Genomic DNA, 14,749 nt, shown 5'->3' with positions numbered 1-14,749 from the left:
AACAAAAAATGACTGCCTCAAAATATTGCAGTGTTGTAGAAAAGTTCCAGTTTTGTGTCAGTTATTTCAGTCCTGAAAGGAGCTCTAATCAGCTGACTAACCAAACATCTGCACAGGTTTCCTGAGCCTTCCTTCTCTTACTCTGGTTCAGTGCACACAGCCACAATCAAGGGGAAGACTGCTGACCTGACTGTTGTCCAGAGGACAATCACTGTCATCCTTCACAAGGAGGGTAAGCCACAGAAGTTCTCTGCTGAAAGAACAGGCTGTTCTCAGAGGCTGTATAGAAGCAGACTCATGGAAAGTTGACTGGAAGGGGAAATGTGGTATGAGCTCAGCCATCAGAGGATTGTCAAACAAAGCAGATTCAAGAACTTAGAGGGGCTTAACAAAGAGTGGACTGAGGCTGAAGTCTGTGAATCAAGATCCACCACACAGACTGGTCCAGGACTACAAGTGCCACGTTCTTAGTGTCAAGCCAATCCTGGACCACAGATGTCATCAGTATCTTAGCTGGGCTGAGGAGAAAAAGATCTGGACCATTAGTCAGTGGTCCAAAGTCCTGTTTTCAGATGAAAGTTTATTTAAGATTACATTGGTAAATCCCGGTCCCAGAGACTGGAGAAGGATCAGAGAGGGACAGAATCCAAGGTGCTTGAAGTCAAGTGCTTTCAGTCTCCACAGTCAATGATTGTTGAGGTACCATGTCATCTGCTGCTGTTGGTCCACTGGTCTTTATCAAGTTCAGAGTCGACACTGATTTTAGAGATCTTCATGCTTCCATCTGCTGAGAAGATTCATGGAGATACTGATTTCCTATTAACCTTCCACAGTGAAGCCAAATCTACTAGAAACTGGTTTGCTGACTGTGGTATTTCTGTGCTTGGTTGGCCAGCCAACTGAAATATCAAGAGGAAGAGGAGAGACACCAGAGTCAACAATCCAGACGAGCTGAGGGCTGCTATCAGAGTAGCCTGGGCTTCGTAACACCCCAGCAGTGCCACGGACTGATCGGCTCCATGCGCTGTTGCATAGATTCAGGAATTCATCAGCATTTCTGTATTATAATCCTTTTTTTATCAGAGCATTTCAAAGATAGATTTTCTTTTAGGGCTCTGGGTTTTAGAGACTTAAAACCAGTGGGATGTGTCGTTCCCATAAAATGACCTCTTCATGAGTTAAAACTACAAACACTGACGGATTTTCTCTCTCTCTTCTTCCTACAGGATGTCAGGCTGTGAAATCTGAGTCTGACATGAGAAAGGAGAAGAGGAAGAGAAGGCTAAAGGTGTGTATGTGTGTTTGCTTCCTGTAGGATGTTTTGCTGTGACCTCTGAAGATGAACCCTGGGGTGACTGTGGAGGCCTTCGGTGCATCCTGACACCATGAAGACGTCTCAGTGTATAGCTCTGAGTGTGTGTGGTTAAATAGACACTGATAATCCTGAGTGTCTGACTGTCTATCTGCGAGCTCTGCACAAGTGTCCTGATAAAGAAACATCTAGCTGAAACTCTGGACGAGCGGCTCTTTGTGCTCGAGTGGAAGGAAGTACTTGAGGAGTTTGATAGCAGGAGAGTGTGTTCCTGTTTGAGTGAGTGTGTGTTGGTGCAGAGCTCTTTGACATTTAAGGTACTAACACCATGAAAGTCATTCCCTCAGCTGGTTTGAAGTTAAAGTCTTTGTGTGCACTGCAACTGATTTGCCTTCCTGGATCCAGATGGTGATCCATATCACTTCCAATATTTAATCAGTTCTTCCTTATGCCATTTCTGACATTTCCTGAAAATTTCATCAAAATCTATCCATAAGTTTTTGAGTTATGTTGCTAACAAACTAACTAACTAACTAACTAACTAACTAACTAACTAACTAACCCTGCCGATCACATAACCTCCTTGGCGGCGGTACTAAACTGCTGTGTTGAGAGAAAGAGCTGTGATTGGCTGTGGGTGCTGGCTGGGCGTATGACCACTGTGTCCTGCATTAGCTAATGCTGAGCTTCATTTAAACTTCTGTTATTAGCAGGCCAAGCAAAATAATGTTGGCCCAACTTGAATTGTGATCTGGCGCTGCACCTGCTTTGATGCATGCAGAACCCTTAAAGACCTGCGGGAGCACCAGTACTCCCATTGCATATCTATTTTTTACCGCGATTATGGCAACCAAATGAGATAGAGCAATAATTCTTTTTCATATAAAACTGGAGGAGTAACACTAACATATTACACATTCAGTGTGTCCCAGAGAACTGTTTCTTTCCAGAAATATCCTTCCTTCCTTTGCAGAAATATAGTTAAAAGCGCACACATCAAAAACAATATACTACAATATAATCTGGACCACTGCCTCTCACAGCATTTCCTGCTACATGTACGTGATGACGTTTTGTCTGCGTGAACCTATCGTGATGTTTTCTTGCAGGTCACGAGTCCGCTTGTTATAGTTTCAACATTGTCTTCTGCAAATATACGTATGCTTTAAAGAATCTGGCACTCTTAGAGATTTGTTTGCACTACTGTAAATAGTTTGTTTTTTATAAAAATGCTTTCTTTTTGCACATTGAGCACAATTTCTTTTTATCTTTTTGCCTTCTATGGAAGGTCAGGTTTTTTTATAATAGTGGCTATGATGTTGGGCTCAGTAATTCAATCATTTATGCTGCAATATGAGATGCAAATGTGTTTGAAAGTGCAGTCAATCTTATGGCTGAAGCAGACTTCAGAGTATAAACTGATCTACATACGACAGTTAAATCATCAGCTTTCACTTTTGACCAGATCTTTTCTCTATAAAAACGCTCACCAAGTTTGTCCTTCTCCTCCCTCATCCCCCCGTCTCTTCTCGCTCTGTCAGCATCTCCCCTGGCAGGAAAAATAAACTTGACCCCTGCATCCTGGTGAGAGGTGACCCCTCCACCTCAGCAACCTTTAGACATACACACGTATGCACACTCAGTCACTTCTCAGCATTTTCTCTCCACTTGGTCAGTTTTTTGACCGCTTCATTAAAACCTCAGTTTTCTGTCGAGTTTTTCTCTGTTGCCCTTGACGACAGTCTTCATCTTTCATTGTCTTGACTCTAGCCAGACTGTCAGTTCTCCACTGAGTTTTTGAAGATCTACCCAAGCTGTATCTGCTCACAAAATTTCACAAATCTACGACAAAGTTAAAGAAGGAGGCTTTACCGTAGAAAAATGTTAGGGGCCGCTATTGAGGCAGTCTGGAACGTGCATTTTGGAGACCCAAAAGTGACTATGCTAGGGCCCTAATTGTAGTCCAGCAAAAATCAAGTGGATCAGGACTTTTAGTCAAGTATTATTGGAATAAATGACTCGATTCCATCAAAGTCACTTTGTGGCTTTATGGTACCCAACCACCATTGGTCTTCACTCTGTCTCTAAGAACAGTGGCTGATGGTTTTAGTTTAGCTTTCCTTTGAGACCTGTCTGGATGGGTATAAAGGAGTCTCTGTTGTGTTTACTAGAACTGTTTTGGAGGCCTTGAAGAGTCAGAGGATGAAACCCAAGAAAGAGATTGTGACACAGTACTCCTGTTTCAGAAAAATGAGGGAGGCTGAGAAACCTGCTGTTGGCCAATAGAAGAGGATGAAGAAGAGGGAGTGTAGGAAGAGGAGGTGGTGGTGGTGGTGGTGGTGGAGGAGGTGGAGGAGTGCAGCACAACAACACATGGTCCCAATTTTACAGTTGTGGACGGAGGAGTGCCGGCGGATGCGGGGGCAGGAACAGGCCTGCAATCTGGAGACATTAATACCTCAGTAATAGTCACATTCACTTCCACAACCAGGAAACTACCGCTCTGGACCCACTACCTACATCTGTGGGAGTGTGTTTGTGTGCACTGCAGCTCTCTCTCTCTCTACGTAAATGCTTCCACAGAAAACACACTCACTCACTCAGTACACACACGCCCACTCTAACCAAATCTCTGCTGGCTCATTCACTCTCTCTCCTAAACTCAGTGAGACAGAGCAGACCATAACAGAGCAGTAAAAGGCATGCAGCAGGGCAGAGTAGGACACCGAGAGCCGGACTTCCTGTGCCTCCTGTTCTTCCTGAGCCCTTAATGAGAGCTGTTACAGTAAACCGCCACCTCCTCTTTCAGTCCATCACTGCTCGCCTCCATCCATCCAAACACAAGCCCCACTCTACTTCTCTCTTTCTCATCCTTTCTCTTCCTCTTCTCTGTAAAACAACGAGGCTACTTTTAGGCACACAGTCGGCCTGTGGTGGAATCTAACAAGTTCATCTACTCAGTAACTCAACTTTAGAAGTATAGATAGGTAGGATATTCTCGGGCTTTTTTGCCTTTATTTAGATGAGACAGGTGAAAAGAGACAGGAGACATGGAGAGAGTAGAGGGGAAGACGTACAGCAAAGAGCTTAGGGACCAGGAATCGATCCCACGACCAGTGCGTTAAGGACTCCAGCCTTATAGGAGCCTGTCCTACCACTGAGCTAAACCAACACCCAGATTAGTGATTACACTTAAACATTTTTAGTTGTGATCGATGTTGGGACCTTGCTGACATTATCACCACCCTGTGAATAAACACTCCAGAATTTGAAATTCACATTTTTCTCACTCTGTCAAGTTAAAATTGTGAATCTCAAAATATGTAGACTATTTTCTGTGAGACTGAAAAATCAAGTGTTATTCATGTTTTTTTAATCTCCAACATCCAAGCATCAGAGACCCTGTAAAGTAATAATAAATTTGTATTCAGGTTTGCTGTATGACAGGTCACTGTGTTATGAACCACCAGGTCAAATTTCCATCAGATGAAACGTCTCGATGTTTATGAAGATAAACTTCAAAATCATGATAAATTAGTCCGTAAAATCTGCTCCAGGATGGTGTGGGCGTGTCTCTGGAATGAGCTGAAGCCACGCCCACTCACAAGACATACGATCCTCTCAGCAGTAGCGGCTGGTCAATAGGGGGTGCTAGGGCGCCACCTCAATCACTCTCTCCACAAAGAGAGGACCGGTCTTATGCTCTTTTAATACATTTTTTAAATATCAACAAATTAATATGAATATAGATAAACTCTATAATGCACTGTATAAATAGGATTTATTAAGAGATTTAAATGTGAAATGTGCAATGAATCAGTAGATCACAAATATTCTAGGCACTTGCTTTTACTTCCTGTTTACTCATTTCCTCCCTGGGGCGCTGGGCTCGAGCGCCCACAGCCTTCCATAGACTACTGTTATAAGCAGTGCGTGCACATTCATTCCTCTTCAGTACAAGAGGTAGGAGCTCTGTGGGCGCTATACTTGGGCGCCCCTGAAGGGATGACCACTAACCACTCGCCAGACACCAACAGGTGGCAGCAGAGAAAAACACTCATCATGAGCCCACATACTGGCCCCGCCCAAATTAAACCCAGCAAGGACAGAGGTGAAAAACTTTCCAACAGTTTGAATCCAAAATTCAGTCACATGTAGATTTCAGTGTTTTCACATTCAGCAACCATATTCCAACAACGCTAGTGTGTTAAAACACAAATTTTGGATTTCACTTTAAAGGGTCTTTAATAGTGTATTTGATGCCATAAATTAAAAAAATACTGAGTCATATGGCTGTAGGTCATTACCAATGCAATGTCCTGATGTACAACAGCAAATGACACTAAAGGATACAACAGGATATTTGATTTGATTCAACTTAGAACTACGATCTGATTCAATGCAAGTATACATTACTGTTTGATTTAATAGGACCAGATGGGATACAAACTAACTAGTGCTGTCGATTGATTTAAAAAATGAATCAAATTAATCACGTCACCATGCTGTAATTAATCATGATTAATCACATCATTTCTTTAGTTTTAATCATTTTTACATTTTTAAACATTCTGATCATCAAGTGTCTGTTTTCATTATTTTAACTTTATGGACAGCCCTTTGAAAGCGCTTTTTACCAAAAAATGTATTATTATTATTATTATCTATAAATTAATATTTCAAATACTACCATTTACTTGTGTTTTTGTTTGAGATAAATTAGTACAAGTATAGTGTTTAAATGAAGAAATAATAATAAACAAACTAGAGTTTTTAAACTTATTTGTGGTTTGTAAATCAGTGTCTTAACTGAGCAATGATATTTATAAAATGCAAACAAGCCCAGAAGACAAACAACAGCAGGTACTGAATACTGTACGCTGTAAAGTGAAATATCAGGTGTGCTGTTACCCCAAGGTAGCTGAAGTTGCTGACTGATGTCCAGTGGTCTCTGGTCAGTGTAATAAATGTAGCTCGGGCCAGCAGCTCCACTTTTGCTGCCTTTTTAGCTGTCATACGGTTCTCAGATTCTTGTGGCAGTAGTTCTCGTAGGTGTTCTGTGGTATAGGTCATCTGAGGCGACGCGGATGATGTCTTGAAGCCCGTTGTCGTCAACGATATCAATGGTCTGCAGTCTCTGGCGACCCATTAGCGATTGAATTAGTTAGCTTAGATGTTGTTGTTTTGGGGACAAATCCAGGTCTGCTGGACTGCGCCGGTGTAGCTTGGCGTTATGGCTTGATCCCGTGTTGTTGTTAGTGTCTTGGCTAGTATTAGCAACATTAGCTATCGTAGCTTGATCCGTGTTGTTGTGAGCGTCTTTGCTAGCTTTAGCGACATAAGCTATCATAGCTTGATCCGTGTTGTTGTGAGCATCTTTGCTAGCATTAGCAACATTAGCTTTCAAAGCTTGATCCGTGTTGTTGTTAGCATCTTTGCGAGCATTAGGAACATTAGCTTTCAAAGCTTGATCCATGTTGTTGTCAGTGTCTTTGCTAACATTAGCGACATTAGCTATCATAGCTTTATCCCGTGTTGCTTTTAGCAATCTTTGCTAACATTAGCTAAATTTGCTATCATTACTTGATCCTGTGTTGGTTAGTGTCTTTGCTAGCATTAGCGACATTAGCTATCATAGCTTGATCCCTTGTTGTTGTTAGCATCTTTGCTAACATTAGAAAAGATGTGATTTGCCTGGAGGTGGTACTTCAGACTCGTGCTTCAGTGTAATGACAGGTCATCACTGCAGTATGTACACACAACTTGCTTTTTAAATCCAAATTTGCCGTGAAGCACACCTGGGTCTGTCTCTTCACTCATCACTGCTGGCTGCGTTTGACCTGCCTTTAACCTTTTCACCCGAGGGATGTAAACACCTGCGCAGGAGGACTACGAGAGGAAGCTGTGGTCAAACTTAGTCATATGATTAAGTTGCGTTATTATTTTTTGAATGCGTTTAGCCTTCCAGAATAATTACAAGCAATAACGCATTCATATTAACAGGCCTAAAACTAACACAACAAGATGAGATGTGATACAATACAAGATGAAATAATTTGATAAAGCAATGTCATAGAATACAATACGATAATGATAACATTTATTTGACTCACTTAGTTTCTCAGTTTTACCAAGTTTGGTAAAGACCAAGAAGTGCTCTTTCTATAGTGAGGCATGCTGCATCCATTTAACAGCCTTGAGCTTAAAGCTTTAGCAGCTACTTAAGGAAATGTTTGAAAATGTTCATTTAGTAGTGGTTGGAAAATCAATCTCTTCTCCCAAATGTGTGTTCAGAAATGTGTTGCGTAAGAAATATCAAACCGTACTGAGTTGCCGTGGAGAAACACGTTCTCTCCAAACATTTGAGGAGATTCAAAGTGTCAGACATCAAATACTCCTCTGTTTCACGTTTGACTTTTAGAAAAACTACTTACACAGAGACACACACATGGACTCTCGGTCTCAGTCAACACTCTCACCACTGTGTGTTTAACTGCAGCTCCACCACTCTACCGGAGGTGTTTCATCAATGTCAGGGCCGGTTTGAAAAAGTCCTCTGTCAGGCCACACTGGCTGCTTGAAAAGGGCCACAGACCTGAAGACACGCTGAAAGAAGCCCTTGGTACGTCAATGGAGCGCTCAGTAGGAGAGAAAGTGAGGGGAAAGATGGAGGGAGGCTACACAGTGTTGGTACAGAGAGAGAGAGAGAGGAGTCACTGTATTACTTTTTAGACTCAAACAACACAACTGCAAAGACAACTGGCAAATTAGCTTAAAAAAAATTTTCTGAAGATTGTTGGTCCATGTGATTACCTGGATGTGACACAGGTGTTCCACAAGGCAGTCCACTGGATCCTTCACCATTCCTCTGTAAACCTTATCTCTCCAACATGATCCTGATCAACAAGGGGTTTTAAATGATTATTTCCACTGCTGTGACTTGGATGACGAATTTAGAATGATTTCTACATCCACTCAGTCTCTAATTCAGTCATCACACGGACAGAAGGAATGCTGAAAATACAAAGTAGCTCCAAGAAAGGAAATCCTTTAAGCAGCTTATACGAAGAGAAAAATCCATATAAGGGGGTGTGAAACATGTTAAAGTATGACTGAGTCTCATTAAAATCGGAACAGCCCATGTCAAATCAGAGCTGAGCGGCGTTAAAGCTGGGGCTGGAGGTTACACTGCAGCTGGCTAGATAGATAGATAGATAGATAGATAGATAGATTATTGTCATTGCATTGTAAAAACACAACAAAACTTTGTTGGACAGTCTCCTCTGTGGCAACAAACACAGTCGTCTAAGCGGTGGTTAGAAATCCACAACCCCACGTTATCCATACCGGTGGCAAGGAAGTGGGCACCCACAAGAAAGATGCTCCATACGGCAGGTTTCTATGTTGCTGCCCCTAGCCTAGCCTGCAGCCCGGCTTCCTCCGCCACTTCCACCTTGTCGCACAACGCTGTCTCTGCCTCCTCCCCACCCAGTCTCCAAGCGCTCCAGATAATCTCTGTCGGAAAAGATGCAAAACCATGGGCACGCCTCCTTTGCAGTCATCAAGGAAGCAGTCTCTTTTACTTAGAATGTCAGATCTAGCACAAGTGTAGTGCTTAATTCTGCTGCGTCAGTACATGTCGCTGCCCAGTAGTCTCCTGTTGATCAGGCAGCGTTCCCTGGCAGTTACTGGCAGTTGTTGATAGCTTTTAAGCTAGCCAGGAGATGCAGTTGAGACTGAGGTCTTCTTTTTCGTCTTCCTAGTGTTTTTCTTGACGGAAATTCCCCGTTCTTTCTCTCAAAGGTGTCCTGGAGTATCCATCTTCTTGTTGCCATAGGTTTTAACATATGTTGTCTACTTAATTGAGAAATAACACTACTAATCCCAGAGTGCATCTTTCCTGCTGCCAACTGCTCTGGTTGCCCGGCAACAACAAATCACTGCAGTTCCAGGCAAGCAGAAACCTTGGTGTGGTGAGAGGGATCTGTAGGGAGTAAACAGCTTTATTTAAGCTGAAAAATACCATCTTTTTATTAATACTGATGATCCTCACCACAGACAGTAAAGGTTCTGTTTATAGAAGCATTTGGACTCATAATGTTCCTTTAACAAAGACACAAGATAAAGTTGTATTGTTGTAGTAGGTTCAAAAGTATTGGAACAGTGAGATCAACTCCTTTATTTTTGCTGTAGACTGATGGCATTTGAGTCTGACATCAAAAGTTGAAAATGAGACAAGAGATCAATATTTCAACTTTTATTTCCAGGATCCTATTCACAGTTTAGAAGATAGCATTATTTGTAATGGATACCAAATTTTTAGGAGAGAAAAAGTACTGGAACAAATCAACTTAAAACAGATTAAAGTGATACATACTTAATATTTAGTTGCAAATCCTTGGCATCACCAAATTGTTGCATTCTTTTTCTGTAATCCTTGTCCAGGCTTTCACCACAGCCTCTTTGAGTTGTCGTTTGTTTTGGGGGGTTACTTCTTCAGTCTCCTCTTTAGCAGGGTTCTCTATAGGGTTTAAGTCTGGAGATTGACTTGGCCAGTCTAAAACCTTCCACTTCTTGCCTCTGATGAACTCCTTTGTTGTTTTGGCAGTGTTTTGGGACATTATCCTGCTGTGTGATGAAGGATCTCCCGATCAGTTCGGTTGCATCTTTTCTTAAATTGGCCGACAAAATGTTTCTGTAGGCTGTAACATCATGTGTTACATCATCAATGAAGATTAATGAGACCATCCCAGAAGAAGCCATGCAAGCTCAAGCCATGGCATTACCTCAACTGTGTTTCACAGATAAGCTTGTGTGTTTGGGATCTTGAGCAGATCCTTTCTTTCTAGAAATTTCTGCCTGCTTGGTCTACTTGAAATCAGAACCATATAATATCAGAATACTCAATTATATCAATGTCCACAGTCCAAATATCTCTAAGTTGATATTAGTCTGTTTTCCTCCTGTTTGTCTGTTTGCACCGTCCATATTACAAAAACATCTAACCACTTAGCTACCGCTTAGCTCCTCATATTTACGTCTGTTGAAGTGCCATGGAAAAGCTCAGACAGGAAGGCAGCAGCTATTAACTGAAGCTACAGTGGCGGGAGGTTCATTACACTTTAAAAGAGCATTAAAGACCAGGATTTCAAGCCTGCATTCATAAAAATGGTAGGTAATTAGCTTAACCGACTCAAAAATCTTGCACGGGTTCATATGATCAATGAATTTGACCATTTATCTGCCCACATCTCTAGTGGTGATTGCTTATCGAGCAGGTGTGTTGCACACTAACAATGACGTAAATGCATACCATCTATTGACAGATTCTAATTTGCTTCTGAACCTCAAACAAACAGGACCAGGGTGCATTTAGAAACAGAGCAAGATGATTTATACTAGGCAATCCATACTGTGCCCAAGCATGCTTGACCCTCTCAGTCTAGTTTGTTTGACTTGTGTGAGTGCTCTGTACCATGCTTGGGCACACTGCACTTCATTTGTCCTGTCACAGATCGAAGAGGTGGACATCAGCACAGTGTGATCGCTCATGCACAGGGACAGGTGTGCAGCATACAACGTGTAATCAATGAAACCATTCCTCTAGAAAATTATTAGTGTTAGAGAGATGTAACTGACAGCTTTTAAATCACTGTCAAGGAATCACACTTCTAGGGAAATTAACCAGGATTTATTTAAACAAAACCTTTTTGAAGGAACCACGAGCTTGTGGTTTTGTAATGGCAAGAAACAGCAGGTTCAGTCATGTTTGTTTTTACCGTGAAGAGCTTTAAGACGAGGACGGTCCTTGGCAGAGACTTTGCTTCATCCAGAACTGAGCTCTTCAAATTAAATTTTACGTTACATTAGTAGTATAAGTAAATGTGTCATAGAATGATTGTTTAATGCTGCTCACTCACCCATCTTGTCCATCCCACAGCCTCTCCCCCCACTCGTGGACCGCACACGCTCAGATCTTCGTGTGGTGCCACTGCGTCAGTCCAGGCCCGTATGGCGTCCTGCTCACCGCTGGCTCAGACCACAAAACACACACTCCTTAAAGGATGCCCTGTAATCGAAGGACTAACATACACCCACAGAGCTCTGGGCCCGTTTCTTTAATGATGAAAATAGCTTCTGAACACTGAGCAGATGAGGCGGATGGTGGAAGAGGAGCTCTGAAGTTAAATTTTACTGTCCTGCTGGGTCAGACCATCTAACCAGGAAAAACATTTTTCTTTCTAAACCTTTTCAAGTTTGATCAGTGAACAAGCCGCCAAGACTTGTGTAGATGGTCCAGCTGTTTGGTTCTGCTGTGTTTTCTTGACTTCTTTGGTTCCTGCTGGTGACGGTAATGGGCCAAGAAAAACGTCAGGCAAGGACGACAAGTGTAGACACAGTTAAAACAGTCCAGAAACTTTAGGATGTATACGCTCTAACAGCTGAGCTAAACCAGCACCTGATGACAAGATATTTAACATTTAAACTTAAAAACAAAATCATTTATTTGGTGATATTCACACATTCTGAATTTGAAGCCTGTATTGTGTTTCAAAAAAGCTGGGACAGGGGCATGTTTACCACTGTTACACCACTGTGAAGACTCTCATACAAAAATCGGATGATCTACCCCAGTTTCCACATTTAAATCAGTAAAGACAGTGGTACAAAAGTTGAGTGTTATTTCAACATTAACAAAAACTCAAACTATTGCAGCCTGCTTACAATTACCTAACTTACTTAACTACTTACTTCCCCCTTCAGGAGGGTCATGCATTCACGTCACGTTAATCTTATGCATATCTTAAACTTAACGTAAGTTTAATAAAGCTACGTTAGCTTTCATGTCAGCAAACGTTACCATCAGAAAGTGTATATATACTGTTGCCTCAACGTAAAAATAAACCAGAAAGGTGCCAGTCAATCTGTCTCCATTGGACAACAGATATGAATCAAATATGAATCAAACTGCTTACAAAAAGCTAATCCACACAAACTTTATATCAAACACACACGAAAACACATCCATATCACACACACATACAAACACATCCTTTCTAGTTAACGTTTGACCCATTTGACAAGCCAATAAGTTAGCTAAAGACACTTTTACTGCACATTTTATTGAGAAGACATATACATGAGGTAGGTTGTTTAAGCTATGTTAGTGTTAGCAAACGTTATCTTTCTAACAGCCGTAACATCTAGCTAAAAGAAACATTCACGTAGCTTACCTTTCTTTGTGGGTTTTGTGGTGACGGATGAAGTTGGACGTTGTGGTGGTCGTGTCACTGGTTTTTGAGCTGCAGACCTTGCATACTGCCGTTCTCTTCTTCATACCGTCATCGACAACATGATCCTTGAACCCAAATGGAATTATTCTTAGTCTAGCTGCGTCCATGACTGCAGCTCCTGTGTTGACCTGCAGTCTGCTGTTAAGGCTCGAACATACTCGAGCATACTGTGAGCGGAATGGACTCCGTGCAGAATGTCTGCAGTCATAAGAGCTTCCATAGTCGAGCGCACTGCCGCGTAGCCGTTTCCTGTGAAATTTCTGTGAAATTCTACATTTCCTACAATCCTTGCGCGTTGTTTACATTCTTCTGTCATGGCGTTCTACATTGACAAAGCCTGCTGGCTTTGCAAAGCAATAAAATTAAGAGATGGTGGTATGTACGGCCATGACATGCCACAAGAGACGAGGAAGGGGAGTACGCCATGTTGGTGGAGAACATGCGAAGTAGTGACATGGAAAAACATTTTCAATACTTCCAAATGACACGTGACCACTTTGATGAGCTAGTTGGGTGCCTAGCCCCGCTCCTTCTCCACTCTGGGAGTCACCGCTACCCCGTCAACGCTGCACAGAGGAACAAAACGCAAGTCGGTGTCACATTTAATGTGGGTCGCTGTGAAAAATACATGCCGAGCAGTGTTTTGTGTGACACCAGTACACAGAGCTGAGTCCGCGCGGTTGTAAAATTTGAGCTTTGCGCACACGGGCCTGGCGGACTTTCGCTTTGAGGCTGCGTGGACCTCCACGGAGTCTGTTCCGCGTACGTTCCGCCCAAGTACGTTTGGGCCTTTAGTCCGTGCAGCACGCTGCATGCATTGCACTGTCAAATCACCCGATCATGTTTTAAAATAAAACATGATTTCTAACGTAATCTAACTTTTAAAAAAAAAATGCAAAAAATGCAAACATTTAAATTAAAAAAGTCAAGTCCTTTCGAGTCATCTGTCTCAAGTCTAAGTCAAGTCTCAAGTCTTGAAGACCAAGTCACAAGCAAGTCGACTTGAGGACATTTTTATCATTTACCTGATTGTATTCAGAAGGTTTTTTTTTAGTAATTTATGATCATATTGATTAGATAGAGGTATCATAAAAGTATGTATCAAATATGATACAACAGGCTTTAAAGGGTTAAGACAAAATGCCATACATGTTAGGAGAACACAGAATCATCTGTGTAGACTCTGTTAAATACATCCCATTCTGACAAAGCCTGAGGGACAACTAATCAGTCTCTTCCCAACAAACACACTGAATTTTAGTTATTTTTATTGACTATTAATGTCATCACTGTATATATAACACCACAAATATACAAAGAAAGAATGCATATACTCTTACTGTTCTATCTCATTAATCAGATTTATTTTTCATTATACATTGATTTTTTGTGTGTTTTATGTGTAAATATTTAATGCATTTTTAAATTTTTTACTCTGCTTTGGCAGTAACTGATCTGTTTATGCCAATAAAGCAAATTGAAATTGAATAGTCATTGCTTATGAACAACTTAAGTCTTTCAGGAGTGGTTTTTGAGTAGCCAATCACAGTGCAATAACCTGTTACTAGTTGACCTATTTACTTGCAGAATGTTCCAGGTGTTCCTCAGCATTTTACAACTTTCCAAGTCTTTTCTTCCCCCTGTCCTAACTTTTTTGGAACATGTTGCAGGTATTACACTCAGAATGTGTGAATATTTACACAAAGTTTGAACATCAAATATCTTGTATCTCTGCTGTATTCAACTGAATATAGGTTAAAAGTATTTGCAAATTTCCGCTTGATTCACATTTGTCCCAGCTTTTTTGAAATTGAGGCTTGCATATATTAAATAATAACTAGAGAATTTTAAGTCCCATTTAAAAATGACTTATCAGGTCACATCAGCACAGATGGTTCTCAGACTGAGTCCCTCTCCTGGACCCTGGAGCTGAAGGAGGGTCTCTGTATTTACTGAGCGTCCCTGTTTCCTCTTAGAGCAAACGCTGAGGTGTCAGAGGTCGTTCAGGACAGGCTGCAGTACAGTCGGATCTCTGTGGCGCTGACACATCCACAAACATTAGAGCAAGATTTGTAGGGCTGACCTGAAAGCCTCGCTGTCTGTGTGGCTTCATAGAGAGGGAACGAGGCGTTATTTAACCTCT

The sequence above is a fragment of the Cheilinus undulatus genome, linkage group 12, assembly GCF_018320785.1.
Source record: "Cheilinus undulatus linkage group 12, ASM1832078v1, whole genome shotgun sequence".
Lineage (NCBI taxonomy): Eukaryota > Metazoa > Chordata > Actinopteri > Labriformes > Labridae > Cheilinus > Cheilinus undulatus.
This window is presented reverse-complemented; position numbering follows the sequence as displayed.